This window comes from Strigops habroptila, chromosome Z (genome assembly GCF_004027225.2).
Source record: "Strigops habroptila isolate Jane chromosome Z, bStrHab1.2.pri, whole genome shotgun sequence".
NCBI lineage: Eukaryota > Metazoa > Chordata > Aves > Psittaciformes > Psittacidae > Strigops > Strigops habroptila.
In genome coordinates, this window is record NC_044302.2 from 70,711,411 (window position 1) to 70,736,077 (window position 24,667).

The 24,667-nt window shown below is 36.4% G+C and overlaps 1 protein-coding gene across 50 annotated transcripts in view; it reads left to right on the forward strand.

The window, feature by feature from the left end:
* The window catches only part of PTPRD (protein tyrosine phosphatase receptor type D), a 1,245,299-nt gene that overhangs the window by 524,117 nt on the left and 696,515 nt on the right, over positions 1 to 24,667 (forward strand). For all 50 annotated transcript variants that reach the window (XM_030512143.1, XM_030512142.1, XM_030512141.1 and 47 more), the window contains one exon: positions 21,075 to 21,123. The gene's annotated coding sequence lies outside the window, so the exon portion shown is untranslated. The remainder of the gene's footprint in view (positions 1 to 21,074; positions 21,124 to 24,667) is intronic.

Genomic DNA, 24,667 nt, shown 5'->3' on the forward strand with positions numbered 1-24,667 from the left:
ACCAACAGGAAAAGCTTCTGTATGTACATCACTGATAAAAGGAAGCCTAAGAAAATGTGGGCTCTCCAGAAGTAAACAGGACACCTGGTTACCTGGTATATGGAGAAGGCTGAAGTACTCAATGACATTTTTGCCTTGGTCTTCACCGGCTAGAGTTCCAGCGACACCACAAAAGATGCAGAAGGCAAAGGCAGGGACTGGGAGAATGAACAACCTACCACTATGGAAGATTAGGTTTGAGACCATCTAAGGAACAGTCTAAGGTGAACAGTCCATGGGACTTGATGAGATTCGTCTATGGGTTCTGAGGCAACTGGCAGATGAAGTGGCCAAGCCATTATCCATCATATTTGAGAAGCTGTGGCAGTCCAGTGAAGCTCCCATTGACTGTAACATTGCATTATGGAGGCTTCATTCTGCTCCCCGTCCCTGTGTTCCAGCTTAGGCAGCTGGGTACCAGGGGAATAACTGTCATACTATGCAAGACTGAGGCAAAGAAGATATTACGTACCTCAGCCTTTTCCTCATCCCTTGTGACTATGTTTTTCCCCATGTCTAATAAAGGATGGAGATTTTCCTTAGCCCTCCTTTGTTGTTTATGTATCTGTCTTCTACAGCAGTGACCAGATTAAGTTCTAGTTGTGCTTTGGCCCTTCTAATTTTATCCCTGCATAACCTCACAACATCTCTGTAGTTCTCCTGAGTTGACTGACCTTTCTTCCAAACGTCATAAATTCTCTTTTTCCCCTGGGTTCCAGCCAAAGCTCTTTGTTCAGCCAGGCCGGTCTTCTTCCCCACTGGCTCATTTTGGAGCACATAGGGATGGCCTCTTCCTGCAATTTTAATATTAAGTGCTTGAAGAATGCTCAGCCTTCCTGGGTCCCTTTGCATTTCAGGACTGTGCCCAGGGGACTCTGTCAACCAGGCCAGTAAAAAGACCAAAGTCTGCCCTCTGGAAGTCCAAGGTAACTGTTCTGCTTACCCTGCTCCTTACTTCTCCCAGAACTGAAAACTATCAGTTCGTGATCACTATTCCCAAGATGGCCTCCAACCGTCACATCACTCACAATCCTTCTCTGTTCACAAAAACCAGGTCCAGTGGAGTGCCTCCCCTAGTGGGGTCCCTCACCAGCTGTGTCAGGAAGTTATCTTTCACATGCTCCAGGAACCTCCTAAGCTGTTTCCTCTCCACTGTATTTTATTTCCAGTAGCCAGCTGGTAAGGTGAAGTGTTCCATGAGGCTTAGCGATAAAGTAACTTCTTCAGCTGCTCATAGAATATTTCATCTGTCTCTTCATCCTGGTTGGGTGGTCTATAGCAAACTACCACCATGATGTCTGCGTTCTTGGTCCTTCCTCTGATTCATAACCATACGCACTTGATGCCAGCCTTACCATCACCAAGCCCTAGACAGTCAAAACACTGACTGACTTACAGGGCTACCCCACCGCCCTGTAAGATATAGTTGCCCATCCCTTCTGAAGAATTTATAGCCATCCATTGAGGCACTCCAGTTGTGTGTCATCCTACTGTGTTTTCATTATTGCAACTATATCACACACATATATATATATATATACACATACACAATATGTCAGTACTCGTGAGACCCCACTTGGAGTACTGTGTATAGTTCTGGTGTCCTCAACATAAGAAAGACATGGAGCTGTTGGAGCAAGTCCAGAGGAGGGCCAGGGGGGATGGATTATCATCAGCCCCCTGAGGATGATCAGGGTGCTGGAGCACCTCCTGTATGAAGACAGGCTGAGAAAATCAGGGCTGTTCAGCCTGGAGAAGAGAAGGCTTTATGGAGACCTCACAGCAGCCTTCCAGTATCTGGAGGGGGCCTACAAGGGTGCTGGAGAGGGACTCTTCATCAGGGACTGTAACAATAGGACAAGGGGTAATGGGTTTAAACTTCGACAGGGGAAGTTCAGATTAGATATAAGGAAGAAGTTCTTTACTGTGAGGGTGGTGAGGCACTGGAACAGGTTGCTCAAAGAAGCGGTAAATGCTCCATCCCTGGCAGTGTTCAAGGCCAGGTTGGATAGAGCCTTGGGTGACATGGTCTAGTGTGAGGTGTCCCTGCCCATGGCATGGGGGTTGGAACTAGATGATCTTAAGGTCCTTTCCAACCTAACTATTCTATGATTCTATATCAGTTTTCCAACTGCACAATGGCTTCCAGCTCCTCCTGTTTGTTGCCTATGCTGTATGCATTGGTGTAGATGCACTTCATTTGGATTACTGATCCTGCTGGGGTTTTTTTGGGGAGAAGCTCTATTCCTTCTGTGACTGTCCTCAGGCACTCCTGTTGTTTGTAGCACATCAATAACCCTCATGTCTTTGCTGCCATGTGGATCTCCATCTCCCCTACACATTTATCTGCTTATCCGCTATGGAAATGGCTGTGGCTAACTAGAAACTGAAGAGAACTGTCATTTGCAGATCTATTAAAAAAAAAAAACACACCACCACCATGAAATATAGGTGGTTGGTGGGTTCTTTACATCATAAAGAGTGTATGATGGCCCATTCCTGAGACACACATGCACATATGAGCATATTCTTTTCTGTATTTGTCAGGGTTTTCTTACTGATATCACAGGATAATTCATGTTTGTAAACATTTCCAGTCTTTGTATGGGTTTGTTATTTCTAGATGATCATCTCTGTTTACTATAATAAGCCTTAGTATTATATTGGATAGTGCAATATTAGAAAATGTACCAGTCTTTAAATAGTGTAAGACTTGATTAGATAGAAGTTAATTATGAGACTAACTCACAGTTGTAAATGAATGGTATAACTTGAGTGTAATTTTTTCTTAACAACAAATTTTGTTATGACTCAATGAGTCCCAAAATCTTTCACATTTATTAATCATTGTACTGATATGGGCTGGGATGCAGTAAATTTTCTTCATAGTCATTCTTATGAGGCTATATTTTAGATTTGTTATGAAAACAGTTTGATGTTTATGTTACTGCTGAATCGTGCTTACTCAGTGCCAAGGCCTTCTCTGCTTCCAACTCTGCCCTGCCAGTGAGTAGGCTTGGGATGCACAAGAGTTTGGGAGATGATACAGCTCGGTCAACTACCCCCAACTGACCAAGGGAATATCCCATAATGTATGATGTTGTGCTCAGCAATAAAAGCTGGGAGAAAGAAGGAAGGGGACATTCAGAATTATGGGGTTTATCTTCCGAAGTCACAGTTACATGTGATAGAGGGGGCTTTCCCGGAGATGGCTGAATATCCGCCTGCTAATAGGAAGCAGTGAATGAATTCCTTATTTTGCTTTGTTTGCATGTAGGTCTTTTGTTTTACCTATTAAACAGCCTTTACTTCAACCCAGAAGTTTTCTCACATTTACCTTTTTGATTTTCTTCCTCATACTGCAATAGGAGAATGAGCGAGTGGCTGTGTGGGACTTAGCTGCCTACTGGAGTGAAACTATGACATGGTGTTATGTGCAGAGGGTTTGTATTCAAATTTTGGATGTAGTCTCATTTATCCAATTGTATTATTCTTGGTGGAAAACAATTGAAAAAAAAAAGGTTTTGTTCTATTTTGACTGCGAGTAGCAATTGTTACTATTGGAAAATGATATAAAGCAGAGATAAATGTGAGAGTGATCATTTGCAGCGTTTAACAGGGCAGCTGGCGAAGTCACTTCACAATTCTTATTCAAAAAACTGTGAACTTACAAAGGAGAGTTGCTGCTTAATCGAGAAACCTGTAGCTGACAGTGCTGACACTTGGCTGGCTAGAAGCATCCACTTTAATAGTTCCATCATTGATGTCATTTGCCATGCATGACTGCAATGCAGAAGATTTTTCTGAACTGTTAAGCAATTTTTTTTTATTTCTTACAATGGCTTTTCCACCTAGAAGGAGAACTGGCCATCAGTAATGGGCCTTATTCAGTAATGCATCATATAGAAACATGTCATTAGTCAGAAAGATGCATTTCAAGTGCTCTGAAATATCCATTTTGATCTGATTTTTTTATCTTCCCAAATTCATCTGTTTGATTTCACTTCTTTTTGAGGCTTTTAAGTAGGGAAGAAGGTTGGAAGAAAATGCAAGGGTATTTAGCTGTATCAGTTAAAGAACACATGATGGTCTCCTTTTAGCACGGCATGTTTTCAAAATTGTTTAAATATTTATTGTGTACATTTTCATTGCGAGAAAAAAAACTCATAACTTCTTGTTTTATGTGGTAACAAGAAACACAGATAATATACAGATAATCTCAAATCTTTCACAGCAGTGTATTTGCATGCAAATAGGGCTACTCTGCGTTCTTCATGAGTATAATCCAAGTATAATCTAGAGGTTTTTCTGTTTTCTTTTCTTTTACATGTGAAGAAGGTAACAAAATAGGGGAAAAAAATAAATTAAGGCTATCTGGAGCAGTATGTGATTATCTAGTTGGACTTGCCTACTGCTACACTGTTTCTGCAGAGAACCGTGTTTATAAGTTACACAAAGAGAGAAGACATGCCCTTGTTAGCCACTTGATTCTTTCCACAGCAGAAAAACTCCATAAACTTCATCTTGGTGTATAATGTGGTTAGCTACTTTTGCATTTAATGCTTTGAGAATTAAAACCACAGTTATAAAGAAGTAGTTGAGTGTAACACATATTGTGTTCATGCGAATTTAACTCCAGTACAGAGATCCTTAGGGAGCTCAGTACGTTTGTTTAAAACTGTAGCTTGTACCAGCTCTAATGAAGGTGAAGGTGTTAACTCACTGTGTGTTTGCCCATCAAAAATAGCAGTGCAGGCTGTAAGGGGAAATTATGCCACATTTTCATCTATTTCTTTTCATGTCAACTGAAAACACAGAGTGATCATGGGACTTCAGGGACCCTACTATTCTTGGGAATAATTGAAAAGGCATGCAAGTGGGACAGATTGCCACTATAGCTGTGCCTGGACAAGCTTTGCAAAGCTGCTTTTATAGGCTTCCATTGGCTGGAGAACAGAAGATCAGAGGGATAGCTGAACCACAGGTGATGTAGTGCATCCTTTATTGTGCATAGTAAACTAGCAAGTTAATTTATGAATTCAACATGTCCTAATTACACATAATTAAATATAAGATGTTAATAAATGGGAGAATACTGGACGTTTTACATACCTATCTTCAAAATTGAATTACCTACATCTAAGTAGTACTTGATGGATTGTGCATAATATAGTATATAGAGCTCTTAATGCTGAGTGCATTCAATACATTTTGATGAATACGTATTCCAGTAACAAAAAAAAGAATGCGTAAGTACTGCCTAACCTTTCCTAAACCCTTTTGGCATAAAAATGTTTTCATAAAAGCTGTTTGTTCTTTTGTTTGCTTGTATTTATTAACAAGCTGGCTTTCCTCCCCTCCCCCAAATGTTTAAGAACCATATTTCTAGGAGTTTCACACAAGGGAATAAGAAAAAATATAGGTTGAGACATTTGTCATGTTTTTTCTTCTTACATATGTGAAGTTGTTAAGAAATTACTTAGGAGCACTTAATGTTTAATACTAGATCTGGCTTTCACTTTGCTAGAATGGGAGAAGAGACTAAATGTGGAAGTTATCACAGACAGGTATAGTATCTGCTTACACAGAAAACCTGCTGTAATTATAGAAGTGCAAGTTATGTGTGCAAGTTCTTTAACTCCTGCATTTAAAGCTAAGTGAACAAAAAAAAAATTACTGTAGTTTCTGAGGTTTGAATGTGGACTTTAACCATAGTTTGTATGATATAAATTTACCTTTATAAAATGCAAAATGTGCTTAATTATGCAAAATATATGAGGGGAAATAATAATGCAAAATTTAAACTATTATATATGCATTCCAAATATTCCCAGGTTGGATTCCTGGAGGTCATAGTGGATAAATTTGGAAGAATTTATGATATTAAATTTTTTTAAAATATTTTGATAGTTGAAGTTTTCTCAAAACAAGTGTGGAGCTCTAATGTTGTTTTTGTATAAGATGTATATGTGCACTCCTTTTCTACGTTTGACATCAAAGTCTGAGAAAAATTCAATGTTACAAGAAGCATTTTAGAAGAAGGTTTTCCTCCAGGTTCCTAGCATCTTGCCTTGGTTCACTTTGAGCTTCGTTAATCAGAGAATTGGATCTGCATAAAAGAAGTAGCTGGACTGTTTATTCATTCCACACAATGGTGTGAGAAAGGGAAAAAACCTACTTGGATCATGCTAATTTAATAATGATTAGATAAAAACAAAAAGTTTAATGTCCACAGCTGAACATTGTCCTCTCTCTTACTTTGATCCCATCCATAGGCGTTAGCTGTTGGTCTGCAGGCAGATAGAAAAGGCGTATACATTACCATATTTATGAAAAAGTAGATATTATAAATGACCTCTGTTCAGCCCTTCAGTGTTTTGTTTGGGTAAACCCTCCTTTGCTCTGTCTTCAGAAACAAAAGTAAGGAACTAACAGGAAAAAGCCATCTCCCCTCAGTTCTTCACTTCCTTTCCACTGACATGTCCTCAATTTCATCAAGTGTATGCTTGCGGCCAGCTCAGCAAAAAAATTCTCTTTGTACATATGAATCCCACAAAGTATTTGTTAAATTTTCCAAATAACAGCATGGAATTTATGCTCCAGATGTCTGAGATGCTGCCTCTTATGAATTGTATTTTTGCCTTGCAAACACTTTCGTGAAGATGTTTTTCAGTTTGCACCTCTCTTCACTATTGTGAATATCTGAAACAGATTGGCAGTGGCAGTGTTTATCATTAGTGCATGTGCAGAAGTGCCCTTTTGTCAATCGGTTTGAATTCTTATCTGATATGGCTGGTGGTAGCTTCTTTCCCTCATCAATCCCTCAATTTTTCTTCCCATTAAACTTTATTAGGACTACTTAAGACATGGATGTTAACTGAACTAAGAACTTTCATAAATTAGTTTTGCTTTTTAAAAGTCTATTTTCTGAATGTCAGGAACATAAAGCTTCTGTCAATATGTTGAAACACTATCTGATGTATCTGCATTACAAATTTTAGAGACTGACATTATGCCTGCCTGGAGGAAGACCTTGGGTATGTTTATTGTGTAAAAAGTGTTTTAAGCTTACTTGTAAGCAGTAAATGTCTTAAGAAAGGAGAAAAACTTAGAAAACATTGCAAACTACTAATAACTCTTTTACTGTACCATAATCTTTCCTGCAAGGCCTTTTGGAAATTTTATTCATGTTCTGCTTTATCAAATTTTAAGAATACTCATACAGGAATAGTAATGAAGATTGAAATTACAGCACAATACTGGTTTGCTGCGTTACTAAAATTACAAAGAACCTTCATTTCTTAATTACTAATGCACACTTATGTCATGTTGATTGCTATTCATATGAACACAGTGTGAACATAAATTTAGGTATTAGATGGGTGGAAATGTTCTGGTTCTCTAACAAGTTAGATCCTGTGATATTTAACAGACACCTTAGACTAAATTGCCCTGGCTTCTTATTTGTTACTGTATCATCTGAAAGAACTGGAAATCAATCATAAACCATGCATTTTTCCATTTTGAGAAAAATGTGCCAAAAGTGATATATGAGATGGCTGCGATGAGGTGAGAAGAGAACCATTCCTGTGTATTAACTATAACTTTTGACTCCCTTCAGGGAAAAAAACCCCAAAAAAACCCAACACACTTTTTTATTATATTATATACCTCTTTTCGTATAAACAGAATGTATAGCAAACATTTGAAGAAATTATGAGGACTCTCTGAAGTAATGCATTAAAAACGAGTATTATTTTTATAGGATTCTGGATGGAAGGCAGAAATAGGCAGAGTAATTATGGGCCATAATTGTAAAATTTCATTGCAAAATGATCTTCTAGTTAAAACAGTGAAAACACTATTGAAAACGCAATCTAGTGCTACACCCATGGCTCTCAGTTCCACTGCCTCAGTGTGTTTTCATAATCATGTTTGGGTGCTTATCTGTTAGTGGGTTTATTTGTTTCATGTAATATAAGCACTGGATCTCTGGGACTGAGTAAGGAATACTTGTGAAACAAGAGAGAAGCATTAGGAAGGAGCATGTGAGACAGAAGGAAGCAGAATGAGGAAAGTCAGATATAGACTTCCAGGAGAAAAGTGAGGGAGAGAGCAGCAGTTGAGTGGGTGCTGCTCTTTAATTCATTCTTCCTCTGTTCTTACCATTATCTAGAGCCTGTGGTTATCTCAGACATTACAATCTTCTTTGTGTGTTTTGCAGAAAAAATGTGAACAGAGAGTTACAGAAATCTTAGGGAGACAAATTCTTGTTTAATGTGCTGTTATTTGTATTACTGTTCTGTATCTGAAATACACCAAAAGGGGAGTGCTTTATTCTACATACTAAAGATATAAGTATTATATATTAATGTAACCAGTGTCTAAAATGATTGAAATAAAGCATAACGTATGTGTATAACATTATGAAGCAGCTAATTCATGTTTCTGTCAGAAGTGCTTAGATACCATATCTTTCATGGCTGATACTGATTGTACATATACCTACAGTTTTAATGGCTGTGTTGTAATTGCTGGTTTATATTTAGCTGATTCTAATACCAGACAGGCCTGAGATGACTGGTGGTAATTTCCTTGGAAATCTGTTCAGCTTTTCTGAGGTTCACTTCAGAATTGTTTGGTCTTTACACTAACCTTCCAGCAGTTTTTCTCAAATAAGAAAAAATGGCAGAAGACATGAAGTCTTGGCTGGGGCATCACTGGGAGAGAGCACACAGAAGACCTGAAACATCTGAAAATATACTATTTTAGCTTCTCTTTTTAGGCATTTTATATCAGTTACCCTTATCAGTTTTTCAGAATTACATTAAAGATGAAGGGCTCATTGCTTGGATGATGGTATAGTAGTAATGTGTGTGTGTGTGGATTGTTTAACTTTTTTTTCTGTACTTGGATCATTTAAACTCTTGATTATTTTTACAAATGTTTGTGGCTTGAGATAAGTTGAAGTCATCTCCTTGCAATATTCTACACTTTATTCAGTCATTTTACATTATTTTTACTGGCCTGTCTCTAAGTAAGACACAAAGTGTCCTAAATTTGTGTTTGAGTTTGTTTTCATTCAGTAACACAAAAACACTATAGTGGATTAATAAGCAACTACACAAAAAAATCAGTCACCCTTTACATCTTTTTCTCACAGTTAGCTCTAACAAGATTACATCTTCTTTCTTAGGGTTGTGCTACTTCTATCTCAAATTTGTAATCTGTGTCAGACTGTATGTTCTCCTTTTCCCATGTAAAAATTCTACTGAGACATAAATGTCATTGCCTGTTCATTAAATGCTTTCTCTGCAAACCCCATGGCAAAGAAACATTTTAAAGTATTCTTCAAACTATCTCTGTTTTTTGAGATTTCTCTGCTAATGAAGAAAACTTGGAAGGAAAAACTGTTCTCTGCTTTGATAAAATGTAGTTGCAATATTTAGAGACTCTTCTATATTTATAAATGGAAAGTATTTCACAACTATTGATCTTTGAAGTCACTCAACAGGTGTTTTTTCCAGTTTAACAGTGAGGAAGCTCAAAACCAGAAACTTGATTTGTCTGATACTGAACAACAAAGTGGTAAAGGAATCCAGCTCTCCTGTACAGTAGTTGTGGGACCATATTGCCTCTCTTAGCACAATAGCGCTTAGTAAATTAATTGGAGTTTTGTTCTTCAGCAAAATTCTTCTTTGTAATTAAAACCAAATATGTTAATTTCAAAATAGAACTTAGTGCCAACTCCAGGCATGGTCAGTTTTTAGCATCATCATGCCCAATTGATATCTAATTATTTGACTTCACAGGAGGTATTAATGAAAAAAACCCACTTTTTCCAAGTGAAAGCAAACAAACATACAAACTGTAAGTATTCTGGTCAGATAACTCAGTGGATCAGAATCAGATTTAGAACAGTGTAGTTAACACTAGCAGCTTTCTTTCCTCAATGTGATTTCTATAGAAAATAACTACAAAGGTGGCACAAAATGTGTGCCAGAGTGGTGTGATTAAAACACCATCTTTCCAGTCATTTTTCCTAAATGCGTTTTAATAGTGTGTGAAGTTTTATGGTAAGTCAAAGGGTATATATACAGTTTACAAAAAGAACTGCAGAGTAGCTTGTTCTTCCTCTTGTATCAGAAACTTTGAATTCTTCCTTTGGTTTGTGACCTGGCAATGACGTAGTATTTCTTACTTGTAGGGTTCTGATGGAAAATATGCTTCTTAGTTTCCAGTGAACGGTCGTGTAACATTGTGTTGTAAGGGCTCTCTCTCTCCCTTCTCTTTCTCACTCCTGCCTTCCCCTTCACACACGCATAAAAGCTTTCTTATCATCTACTTCCTTGATAGGTGCAACAGAACTTGTGGATATACAGTAGAAAATACTTTTCAGACATCTGTCGTTGGTTTCTAGTGCAGGTCAAAGTATTTTTAAATCATGTAGAGACATTTATTTCAGTAGTTTCTGTGTGTGTTTTGTCATTAAAAAACCGAAGCATGGCATTTGACATTTGTGCTGCCTGTATGAATGCATCTCAAAAAAGTACATATGTGATACTTGTTTATCTAAATATTCCGTATTTTTTTAAATTTACACTTATGGTGTAATACTGCATTCTGTGACAACTACTACTTCCTTTCAGATTTACACTCTCTTGAAACTTATTAGCTGGGAAAAAACTTGCATCTAAATTTGAAATTTTAAGATCCAGGCTGGTAAAATGCCCACAGGTACTAAAGTCAGAGTGTCTGCTCTCAGAGGTGTTGAAGTACTGCTGTCCTGGGTTCAGTTGTAGCAGTTATTTTTCTCCTTTCTAGTAGCTGGTGCAGTGCTGTGTTTTTGACTTCAGCCTGAGAACAGTGCTGATAACACAGCCATGTTTAGTATTTGCTAAGTAATGATTACTCCGATCAAGGATTTTTGTCTCTCATGCTCTGCCAGTGAGGAGGGGCACAAGAAGCTGGGAGGAAGCAGAGACAGGATACCTGACCCAAACTAGCCAGAGGTATTCCATACCACAGCATGTCATGCCCAGTATATAAACTGGGGGGAGTTACCCAGAAGGCCCAGATCGCAGCTCGGGTCACGCTGGGTGTCAGTCAGCAGGTGGTGAGCAATTGTATTTTGCAATTTCCAAGTCCTTATTGACAATTCCATAAAATAAATTTTTAGTTTCTAGCTGTTCTAATGAATATGTGATAAAATAGTTTCAACCTTCTAGACCATTCTGTGATCATTATAAGTGAACAAAGTGATATGTTATACATTACATTACCTGCAGCAATGCCCAGCATGCCATTCTTGTTAGTCACATGTATAAGACATGTCCCCATTCTATGGTACAGTCCACCACTTTCCTCCAGGTCAGCAAAACCTCCACCCTAGACTTCCAGAGGGCTGACTTTGGCCTGTTCAGGATTCTGGTTGGCAGAATTCTTTGGGAAACGTTACACAAGGACAAAGGGTCCAGGAAGGCTGGATACTCTTCAAGAATGAAACCCTTAAGGCACAGAGGCAGGTGCTGAAAGTCAAACCATTGGGAAAGAAACCAGCCTGTCTGAAGAGGGAGGTAGTGCTGGAACTCAGGAAAAAAAAGAGAATTTATCACCTGTGGAAGGAGACACTGTCACTCTATGAGGAGTACAAGGATATTGTTAGATTACGTAGAGAGAAAGTTAGAAAGGTGAAGGCACAGATGGAACTAAATCTAGCCACTGCCATAAAAGATAATAAAAAGTACTTTTACAGATATATTGGCAATAAAAAGAGGGCCAAGGAGAACCTCCATCCTCTACTGGGTACTAGGTACTAGGGGAAACCTAGTGACTGAGGATGAGGAAAAGGCTGAGGCACTTAATGCCACCTTTGCCTCAGTCTTTAATAGTCACACCATCCATCCTCAGGGTACTTAGTCCCCTGAGTTGGGTGGCAGAGATGGGGAGCTAATGAAGTCCCCAAAATTCAGGAAGAAATGGTTAGAGACTTCGTGTTCCATTTAGATATACACAAGTCTATGGAGCTGGATGGGTTACACCCAAGAGGGCTGAAGGAGCTGACAGAGGAGCTTGCAAAGCCATTCTCCCATCATTTATCAGCAGTCCTGGTCTAGTGGGCAGGTGTCAGAGGGTTGGAGGTTGGCCAGTGTGATGCCTCTCTACAGAATGGGCAGGAAGGAAGACCCTGGGAACTACAGGCCTGGCAGCCTGACCTAAGTGCCAGGAGAGTCAGGGAGCAGATGATCCTGAGTGAGATCATGAAGCACATGCGGGGAAAAGGAGGTATCAGGCCCAGTCAGCATGGGGTCATTAAGGGCAGGTCCTGCTTGACCAACCTGGTCTCCTTCTACAATAAGGTGACTCGGCTGGTTCATGAGGGAAAGGCTGTGGAGATTGTATATTTGGATTTAAGTAAAGCACTTGACACTGTCTCCCACAGTGTCCTCCTGGAGAAATCGGCTGCTCATGGCCTGGAAACTGGCTGGGTTGGAAACTGGCTGGATGGCTGAACCCAAAGAGTGGTGGTAAATGGTATCACATCTAGTTGGAGACTGGTTGGTAGTGGTGTCCCTCAGGGCTTGGTGCTAGGACTGTGTTGTTTAATATCTTCATTGGTGATCTGGATGAGGGGATCGAGTGCACCCTCAGTAAATTTGTGGATGACACCAAGACGTCTGGGAGTGTTAATCTCCTGAAGAATAGGAGGGGTCTGCAGAGGGATCTGGACAGGCAGGACCAATGAAAAGTTTCTTCACAGAGAGGGTGATCAGGTATTAGAACAGGTTTTCCAGGGAAGTGGTAGAATCACTGTCCCGGGAAGTGTTCAAAAACTGTGTAGATTAAGCCTTCAGTGATATGATTTAGTGCTGGTCTTGGCAGTCCTGGGTTAATGGTTGGACTTGATGATCTTAAAGGTCTTTCCAAACCTTGTTGATACTATGAGTCTATGAACAAAGCAAACTGTGAGAGAAGAACAGACCTGCTTGTTTACAAACTTGGAGTTTTTCCAAATTGTTTTCTCACACACTTGTATGGTTGAAGTGAATCAGGACCTTAGCCTTTGACATGCACATTCCGTAAAGTAATATTGTAGAAGACAAATCATTAACCTCTTTGTATTAGGAGTGCGTTTTCGTTTTCCAGTGGCAGCTCTGGAACATTGGGTTAACTAGAAGCTGCACCAAAGAAAAAAAAAAATTTGGCAGCTGTGACTAATGGGCAGCAGTTGCCATTATACTCCATGGCCCTGAACATTTTTGCTTTTGCTTTTAACTACCATATTTCATTCAACCAAAACATTTATCTACAGATCAGCTATTTTTATGATGTGGTTTCATAAATTTTCTCATTCGTTAAAACAAAAACCCCCAAACAACATTTTAGAAAGTTAAATAAAGAGGACATGTGTTGTGCAACGATGTTTGATATTTCATCATTTGCTTTAAGAGTGCTGCAAGCCATCTGTCAATACTTGGTAACCCAGGTATGCTGGTTTTTAGTAATTCTAACGTATCTGAAAACTTAAAATATTGTTGACTCTAATAAAATTTCCAGCTGTTCAAATTGTCTTCACAGACTTCACAATAAAAACATTTTTTATAAATACATTTTTTCATACTCAGTAGCACACCTGCATAAATAAAATTGACAGAAGAAATGTTTCTTGATATAACCTAGAGTATAATAAAAGGGATAATAAAATAGATGTATCTTGTCAATTCTGCACTCCCAAGACTGATAGCTTCTGCTGTGTGCACCTGCAATTATTCTGGTTTTTTTTCATGCTTTTGGAATGTGTACTATGTTATCACTGATTAGTCTTTTTCTTATCCCAAATGATAACAAAACGTGGGACATTTATAGTGTTATGTATTGTGTAAAGGCACATAATTGTATTATCATAGCAAATCATACTTTTACAAGGTTAGATTTGAGTGATCTTAATTTAAATTCTTGTGAAAGAATGCTCTCTTTTTCACAATATGATTTTACAATATTTTTTGTGGTGTTTCTCTCTCTCTCTTTGTTTCTTCTTACATAGAAAAAGTTTTCACTGAAAGCAACTAAACCAAGTAATTGCTTTGTTACATACTGGACTAACTAGGATTATAGTATCATATTGCACTAGGCAATATTGCACTAGGCACTCCTGAATATTGTCAGTTCTGTCTTAAAGCAATGTGTAAACACCAAAGCTCTGTTATCAGTATAATCAGTGTTAATATAACACTTTTATAAATGGACATTATGAAAGGAAGTAATACATTTTAAAGGCTAAGCATCTTATTCATCCCATCGTGTTATTTCATCCTCCTGTGAAAATGCAAATAAGGTGTTTTCCTGAAAATTTATAGGTTGTAGTTTTGCAGAGGATGTTTTGAATGTGATGTTTGTCTCAGCCTTCAATGTTTTGCAGTTCTAAAGTTGTGCATACATAGGATATCTGAATAAGATAGGAACTCAATGTCAGAGTGCACATAATATTACAGACATTAGTCACTTTGGCAGATGAGCATAATCAAGGTAATGCATAGCTCCTTGTGTATGATGTGGGATGCTTTGGTCAAAACAATTATATGAATAAAGTTTTTTACAAATACTGCTTTTTCCCACACTATAAGTAATTTTTCTAGGAACCTTGGAGATTTTGTTCAAGGAGAAAAATTTTAGATTTTTACATCTTTTACAGACATTGACTTCCTAGTTGTAGCATCATCTTGTGAGAGAAATTAACCATGAATGTAAATTTCTGCACTCACAAAAAAAGCCCAAGATTTGAAGAGTCAAGGATGTGGGAGTGGCATTCTTATATGGTCAATTACTAGATTCACTAGATTATGCTGGTGTTTCTTCTTGTTTCTGCTTTGTGTAAAAGTAGATTCAATAGAAAACAGACCAACAGCTGCAAACATACCAGAACAAATATGTAATTCAAACATTAAAAGAAAGAGAAAAACAGTTCCAAAGGTAATAAAGTTTTAATTTTGTTTAAAAAACATCAAATACATTGAAGTTCTGATGGCTAACATGTTTTACATAATGGAAATTCCACCACATGGTCCGCTGTAAAAAAATTATTGTAATTGGGTAGTAGAAACTCTAAGGAACAGCTTCAAAAGCTGATTATCAGGTAAACTGAAGGCTTAGAAAAAGTATTCAAGTTGCTTATTTTTATTTTCAAGAATTTAATTGATTTTATGACTCAGTGGATAGAAAGATCCTGATCCATAAATAACTCATGCTACATTACTTAATGTTGCTAATAACATGTGAATCTTTTACCTGAAAATAGATATTTCTGTGCTTTCAGGGCTGCCTTTTCTCTAATAAGTGTTAAATGACAGCATGATACTAGCCTCTAGTAACCGCTGATGATAGTATGTGTTATGCATCTCTTCTTAGCAACAAAAGTTATATCCATTCCAGTTCATCATACAGTTCTGTTCAGTTCTTCCACTGTGCACGTCAGCGGTTGTTTCTCAACTGAAGGTTTTAAATTTCTGAGTAGTTTGCTAACTAGTAAAATTATATCCAAAACTTTTTAAACAGAGACTACAACTCTGCTTAGTATTTTTGTTTAATATGTTTATGAATTAGTTAATCAGAATTTAGATGCAGTCCCTGTTAAGGTAATTAGTATGTTACAGATTTATTAATAAATTAATACATTCAATTTTATCTGCATGTTACAAAGGTGGTAACATAACTGGGTAGGTAGCTTTTCCCAGAGTCCTGCAGGGGTCTGTTTTGACCATGCTGTTTTCCAGTGCCTAAAAAAGAATAAAATAATTTTTGAATGATGGAAGAAACCATAACCTTTAAAAATCTGTGGCTGACAAACAGCTGAGCAGGATTATCCAAGATCAACAGTATGCTACAAAAATGCAATACCACCACAAAATTCACAAATTAAAACAGAAAAAACTGAATAGAGTGCAAAACCACAAAAATTTAACACAGCCTAATACTGCAATTTCCAGAAGAACACAAATTCTTTAATAGGTCACACAATACTGCTTCTTGAGCGATTCAAATTTCAGCACATATTCAAGCATATCATAATTCCTTCCCTGCCTGTCCTCTACACCTGAGATTACTTTTAGTGGCAACTACGTAAAGGAAAAGTGCATGGTAAGGTTTCATCCTGGTAAATAATATACTCAAGGGTGTGTATCTGGGCATCAAAACCACTAGAGTTAAAATAGAGAGAGACCCTGCCCTGAAGTCCAGATGTAGCCCTTCCAAGTTCACATAAACAAAAGGAATTACCAAAGAGATACTGCAAGAAAAAGTCAGTCTTTAGTAGAAAGTATTTGGTAGTATTGCCATGTAAAATATGCATTCTATCCTGTGTTAGGAAAGGCCAAACTGTAACATTTTAGCAACAAAGCTGGATTTTCTGTTAAGGTTAATACTGAGAAGAAAGTGGAAGAGAGGTATTTTATGCATGTATAGATTACCTGCCAAGAAGTTTATGTAAGTTATTATGAAGATAATCTCCATAAAATAATTGAATAGGATACCTTTTTGAATTATTAGGCTTTGAAATATGTAAGACTGTGTTTTGCCTTAAACCAAAATATTTCCTCAAGAGATTATGAAAATGGATTATAAAATTTAATAATTTTTTATTTCTTCAGCAGGTATTTTTCTGTCTTTTCAAGAAATTCTGTCAGGTTGACAAAGATTTTGATTCAGCAGGAGAAGAAAAAGGTTGTGAAATGCCTGTTGTTGGAATACTAGTGATATGCTTAAAGCCCATGGACAAAACATATATTTGGGAATAAGTAAGGACTGTTTGGGGTTTTTTTAAGCGAAGGGGCACAGTTATCAAGTAAGATAACAAAGAAGTCCTAAACAAAATGCTCTCCTACTGCTATTACCATAGGCTGTACTTCAATTTTTTTTTCCAGTTGAGGAAGAACTAGATAACAGAATAATCTATGAAGCTATCACCTATCTCTTTTACATTATGATGTTCTTTCTCTAAAAATTCCAGAAATTTCTTAAAGAAAAATAGGAAGAGAAGGATCTTTTATTCTCCAAAAGTAGCAAAATATTTCAGACATACAAAAATTCACCACAAGTTGCTGCCAAAAATATAAATTACACTTAAATGAAGTGTTACAAATCTCCAACTCTTTCGCAGCCTTCTTGGAAACTCTTAATTTTAAATTATATCCTCATTTTGGTGTGGGCATTTTAGGATATCGTTTAATGGGACTGAAATAAGATTTTGGATAACATTTCTCCTGGAACTGTATTTAAGTATCAGTAAGTAAACAAACATATGCTTCTTGATAATTCGTGTGACTTTTGTACAAGTAAATAAGAATTAATGGAAATCAGGTGATAATACACACTGTTATAATTCCTACTGTAATTTATCTTGGCAATCATCATCATAATAGTGGGGCTTGTTCTCCATGCTGATTTAGTACCAGTATTTTGTAGTCAAAGTACAAAAAGAGCCTTGAAAGCAGAGTTTTAATCTCACACACACAATTTTTTTCCTGACCAGTAGAAAGACAGGTTCACTAACATTGCCCAGTAGTGAGTCATCATATAGTAGTTGTTACTGCCTGTTTGTACTCATTGTGCCTTTAAATAAGGGTTGTTATAAAAGGAAGCTGATGTTAATGATCATGCTTAGCAGTGATTTTTAATAATAATAATGTCAATAGAGTCAAGCATTTTCACAGAATAATAGCCTCCTGCTCTTTTTCTAAAATTGTGATGACTGCAGACAACAGAAGTCTTGTTGATTTTAAATTGTGAAATTTAAAGAAATTCAGGAACAAGAAGCCTTATAAAATTTGACATTTGTTGAAGAAATGCCCTACAGAAGTGGGAACCAGCTAAGAATTAAGTGTTGCTGAATAATGCTCTAAGTCATGTGCGTTTGCAGTCTTGCAGAATAAATCACTTTTTACTTGAAGTAAAACCAAATTACTTTCAGGACAGAGTTCCTATAGTCTCCAAAGTACGATTAATTTGGTGGCAGTACAATATAAAGAAGTATGTTATTGATTTTTTATTTTTATATACATAGAAAGAGTACACTTCATCTATACATCCCAGAGTACATAAGAAAGTTTAATTGAAACTTCCAAGATGATTTTATGCAGCAGGAAAGTCTGTGGACAGAAAGAATTTGTGACTTTTCTAGATCAACATTTTAGTTCACAACAGAATTATAATTATGCTTGAAGATTATTAACCTACAATTTCCTGATTTATAGCACTTCGAAGTTTTCTATATCAGGATTAGAGTGGTGTTATAATTGACTGGCTTTCTGGCAGGCAGGTGGTAAGATTGAAGTTTCTGCATCCAATTTCAATCTTATGTAACTCTATTGTGCAATGTGTAAAAACCAGCAAAATAGTCTGCATTATTTTCCCCACACAGATTCAAAATGATAAAATAGAAAAAAGGTGTTGGGAGCCAAAGATTAATTTATACTTTTTTAGACCAACTGTTTGCAAAGCATATTTGGTTTAAAAGGCTTTTTTTTTTTTTCACTAGTGCTATGATTCTCATGTTAGTGGTCATGCACTGCTGTTTTAATAAGAAAAGGGAAGAAAATTATGTAACACAAAAAAACTGTCCTGGGAAAATTCATTTGGAGAGATAATAGTAAGTTAAACTCTTAAAATAGGAGTTTTATTGGATTTGGTTTGTTGTTGGGGTTTTTTCTTCCCCCTTACAATTATAATGGCAATAATGCATGATGACTTCTGCAGTTACAGGACAGACTGTTCAGCAGCTTGAGAAACCTAAAACTAAATGTAATGTTGTGCTTAAAATTCTGAGGAAATTTTGACAATATTCTGGTGGCCCCATGTGATCTTCACTTTTAAATGTCCAGCTCAAAATTTTCTTAGAAACTTTAAAAATAATTTTCTTTTTTTTTTTTTTAAGATAAATAAAGGCTGAGTATATACACTTTTATCCTCAGGTTCTTTTCTGACATGTCTAACATACTTTGGAATCAATCATAGAATCATAGAATATTAGTATCATGGTATGTTTTGTGTTGGAAGGGACACCGTCCGCTAGACGAGGTTGCTCAAAGCCCCACCCAGCCTGGCCTTGAACACTTGCAGAGATGGGGCAGCCACAACTTCTCTGGGCCAGTGCCTTACCACCCTCATAGTGAAGAATTTCTCCTTAAAATCTAATCTAAATCTACCTCCTTTCCATTCAAAGCCATTCCCCTTTGTCCTATCACTACACGCCCTTGTAAAAAGTCCCTCTCTAGATTTCTTCTAGGCCCCCTTTAGGTACTGGAAGGCTGCTAGAAAGCATCCTCTGTGCCTTCTCCAGGCTGAGCAACCCCAGCTCTGAAAGTAGAGGGGAAGGATGACCTCCTTCAACCTGCTGGTCACACTCTTTTTGCTGCAGCCCAGCACATGATTGGCTTTCTGGACTGCGAGTGCACAGTGCCAGCTCATGTCCAATTTCTCATCAGCCAACAGCCCCAGGTCATTCTTCTCAGGACTGCTCTGAATCACTTCTTCACCCAGCCTGTAGCTGTGCCTGGGATTGCCCCAACCCAGGTGCAGGACCTTGCACTTGGCTTTATTGAGCTTTATAAGGTTTGCACAGGCCCACCTCTCAAGTCTGGAAAAAAAATACGCCATTTATTGATCAAGATTTAAAAAAAAAAACAAAACCAAACAACAAGGCTCCACCACCAGAAACTCCCACCAAACTGTAAAATGAAAATCTATACAAAACAAAAGAGAAAACTAATTTCTTTAATGGAAGTACCTTGGAAAAATTGTTAGACCTTGGCAACACTGCAAGCATAATCTGTTAATAGGATGTCTTGAATAAATTTAAGATTACAACAACATACAAATTTCCTCCAAAGCATGCAGATTAACACTACAGTATTTAATCTACTTCTTTTATATGTTGATTACCATTAGCATAAAACTAAAATAAATTTAATATTATGTTTATGCATATTTTTTCTATGCATCCTTTTTTTTTTATTATTCAAACAAACATGGTTTTACTTCATGTATTGTCTAATATTTATTTGCCAGATTTTAAATTTTGAGCATTAATCTTCATTAATGTTGTACTGGAAAAAGAAAAATGCCTATAGACAAAAAGTTGAAAACTAATTTGCTGCAGGAAAATCAATTTTAGATTGTTCTTATTAAGCTAATGGGTAACCTCAAGCCTTATTAATGAAATAACCACGGTTATAGTATTGATAAATTTAACAAATCTTAGCAATTATAAAGAAATGCATCCATGTCCATGAAATGAATATTAATTCAATGATGAATCATCTGTATTTGATGATCATAAAGGAGATTTGCTGTACTGAACTGATTTCTTCCTCTGCTTTTATAGAAAAAATTCCATTTTCACATTCCCAGATTTAAAAACGTCTACCCCAGTTAGATTCTTAATTGCTTTTACTCTGATGCACTTTCATCAGCTGTCACAGAACATTCTGGTCCCTTTCGAACATGAAATGTATATCCTTTGTTATTATTTTGATTATTTTGTTTTTCTACTCTTAGAACCAAAATCTTAGAATGCAGTCTGATTTATTTTTCTTTAATATTTTCTGAGCATTAATTTGTTTTCTAAAGGAACTATTTATGGTCAAATAAACTTCTCAAGTCATAGTTTGAACTGCTCTGGTGTACAGTCTGAACCTCTTCTATCCAGATATCCCTGGAGTTTATCGTTCTCCATGGAAATTCACAAATTCTCAGTACCAGGAGAGAGCTTAAAATTAATTTTTCCTCAGAATGCCATTGGGGGGTAGGGAGAGAAAGATTGAACACACTTGAAAGCTTAAGCTTTTATCAGACTGCTTTTCTGACATAAAAATGTGCTTATTTTGAAGCAGACTATTCAAGGTTTAAGCCAATTGACTTTTGTATAACATATATGTATGTTACCTATTTGCAATATTGAACTATCTGTATATCTAATGTCTAATAATTTGTTATAATTATGTATTGTCAGTGGTGATAGAAAGCTTTTGTTCTGTGTTTCTCAGATCTCAGGATAGAGAATTTTTGATTGAGTTCCAAACCTGCAAGCTCAGGGTGAGTAATGATTTTTGTTATTTCTTTAGCTTGAATTTGGATGGTTCTGTGAATATCTGTATTCCAGCATATGACTATGTTTCCTGGAGCATTAAAAAAAATAAATACATAAATAAAATCCTACCCAGTCTCTGATAATATCAGCTGGTAATATCAGTTATTAATTAAACTCTTTTTGTTTCAAGAGGTTGTGAGGGAAAAGGGATTTTTCCTTACTGTGTAACCAGAAAATGAATTTGTTCATGTGTTTGTTTGTTTGTTTGTTTGTTTGTTTGTTTTAGTATATTTTGACTAAAGAGACCGTGACATATTGTACTTCAGTGTTACATGTGTAAATTGACCATGTTGCATTTTGGGACTAATGTTAAAATAGTCATCAAACTCAGGAGCTGACATAATTTCAAAGTGAGAGAGATAACATGAACCAAAGAAGCACTGATCTGTAAAATCAACAGAGGTTCTCCAGACATAAACTACATTTTTGTACATTAATTCCCGTGTGAGAAATCATCTTTTAGCTATGTATAAGGGCCAAGCAGCAGTAGACACTAAACCCATGACATTGAGGGTTTTATCAGAATGGTTCCCTACTAACAGAAGTTTAATGTGACAGTTTTGGGGAGTGAGATACAAGACAGATAGCTGTTAAAAAGAAAACTAAAATTACTGGAAAATTGTTGTTACTATAGTTTTTGGGTGGTTTTTCTTTTCTCTTTTCTATATATTAAGTTTTTTGAGAAACATGTTTAATATGGAGTCATTTGAACAAAGTATGTTGATGTTTAGCATGTTGCTGAAACAATTTAAGTAATGTAATAAAGCTGTTGAGACAATCAAGCTTAAACAGGTTACCAAAGTATTCTCCTGTGCTTTAAACTTGTTTCATAATATTAAATATAATAAAGTACTTGTTTTATAATAAGGGACAATATGATTAGCATGCAATTGAGATCAAATGTATGAGGAAACCTCATTTGTATAACACAAATAGTTGCCATACTTTACATACACGGGCAGCAAACAATGCTCCTAGACAGTGGAAACCTAAGCCCAAGAGAACAGACCTGTTCGCTTTGTTTTGTGATTCCACCCATTGTGTGAAAGTAGTAGTTTAAAAAGCACCATGTTAGAAATGGTGATATATTTTACCATGTCACTTTTTTTTGTATCGAGTTACAACTTTTGAGCTTTAAAGCACATTTCTGTTTCAGAAGCTTCTTGCGAATGCCTGAAATTTAGAATTTTGTAGTAGCAATTTTAAAAATCCAAACAAAATATTTTTTTTTACTATTTGGACAGGTCTGGTGGGCTTTGTTTCCATCCTGTTTCTTTTGGTTTTCCATGAGATTTTTTATTTCTCTTTTGCTCATAGTCCTCAAGCAGGGTTGATTATTGCTATTCCACATGCACCACAACACAGCTGTAGAATCATCCCTGCAACAGGTGATTTACAGGTGTCTATTGTAGGACTATAAATGCTTTTAAATTCCAAATCCCCCAAATCTAGGTATTTTTCTAGGTATCAAAGTGTGTACAGGAGTATGAGGCTTATTCAGATTCCTGCACTCATAGAAATTCTGTAGTAGTAACCAATCTAATACTGGCAAAACTCTTAACTGTATAGGTACCTGCTTTGTTAAGTTTGTTAATATCTGGTGGTTGTGAAAACACTGAAAGTGTTTAGAAACAATACAATGAAGTGTTAGAGAATTCTCATTATAACACTGGTATATTACTTGATATAAGATTACTGGTGATCAATTTTTTTCGTACGTTTTGAACAACTGATGCTATATAAAATACATACAAGCATACGCGTGTATATGTGGGTGGTTCATGTATAATAAAGCTTTATTTTTGAAGAAAAAGGTAATACAAACCCATGATATCTCATGGTTTGAGAAACCAGGGTTTTAACATGTTAAAGCACTTTTTATGCTTATGAATATAGGAGGCAACAGAGATGTTTCATTAAATTATGATAAAGATTTTCTGTGATTTAAAAAAAATCATAATCAAACAATACACAACAGAAATAATCAACTTCTATAGGAAAATCCATAAAAAAACCCCACTAACTACTTGTTTAAATTACATCGCTTCAGTTTAACATACTTGGAGCAATTAAAAGATACAGCTGATAGAAGTTTACTATAGAAGGGGTTCATTTCCAATAGCATAATCCTTCTAATCTATTGAAAGTATAAATATAAATAGCCTAATTAATTTCTTGCACAAATTGACAAAGTTAAAATGATGGAAATTGGACATGGGATGCTCCCCAGTGGTGTTTGTAAACTGTAGGTGTAGCTGATTTGGCAGAGAATGTTCTTACAGAAAGTAGAGAGAATAGATTACATTGTTTTACTGGCCTGCAATTTGTGCACATAAAAATGATGCAGACGGCTAAAGCAGAACTGAGAAGGATAAAGGCAGCTGCTGAAGTATGAAGGAATCCTTGCAAGATCTGAATCAGGGCTGAAATCTGAAATTTGCATAGTGTTTTGTTGAGATAGAGGTTTAAACAAAAGCTTGTGTTATGCCTAATTTGGTCATTTGTAATTTAAAAAATTGTACATTTAAAAAAGAGGAACAGAAAAATCAAAGTAGCATTTGCACCATTAAAATAGTAGTACTAATTTTATGCATATTACTAGGTTTTAAAAGAAATATGATATTAAAATATGCATGAATTTAAAAAAATAGTACTTAATAAATTAATGCTTTCAACTGCCCCCTTCACATAAGAGTGACTTGATCTATCTTATGAAGGTTTTATCAGAAAAAAAACATTAGCTGATACAAAACCACTGGATGAAAATTAATCTTTCATTGGAAAACTGGTATCAGGAGCTTTTCTAACCCAGTATTGATGTCTTTTTATGGGTACAAGTTACTCCCAGGAAAGTACTGACTTGAAAGAAGAGGAAAATTTTTCAGCCATTATACTAGCCTCCCCATGGAAGTGGTGGGTTCCCCAATATTGGAGGCTTTAAAGATTCAGCTGGACAGCGTGCTGAGCCATCTTGTCTACATGGCATTTTGGCCAAGAAAGGTTGGACCAGATGATCCTTGAGGTCCCTTCCAACCTCGTACTCTATAAACCAAAAAAGGAATAAAAACTCCTAGAATGTTAAGCAGCTGAATGATTCCGTTAACTGTCCATAGCTGTCTTTCCCACATTTTTGGTAGTTTTATGTCAGTGAAAGCAATGTCAAGGAAAGAACTTAACAAGGCTTGGGGGTTTCAGTTTTATTTTATGTTCAGCTTGTGATGCCTCTTTCTACTACCTGGTACTTAAGAAAATCATTTTCTTGGCCATGAACCTGTAGGGAGAAGCACCAGAATTCATAATCTCAGAAATGTCATAATTAAAAAAAAAAATAAAAAGGATAGTATTAAATAGTCTAATCTAGAAAACTGATAAAACACCAAACAAAAAAAGCAAAACTGTTTTCTGTTTAAAAATAATTAAGGGTATTTTTGAAGACAGAATTTGCAGAAGTAAACTTAAAATGCCATTTACCTGAATACTTCTGAATGC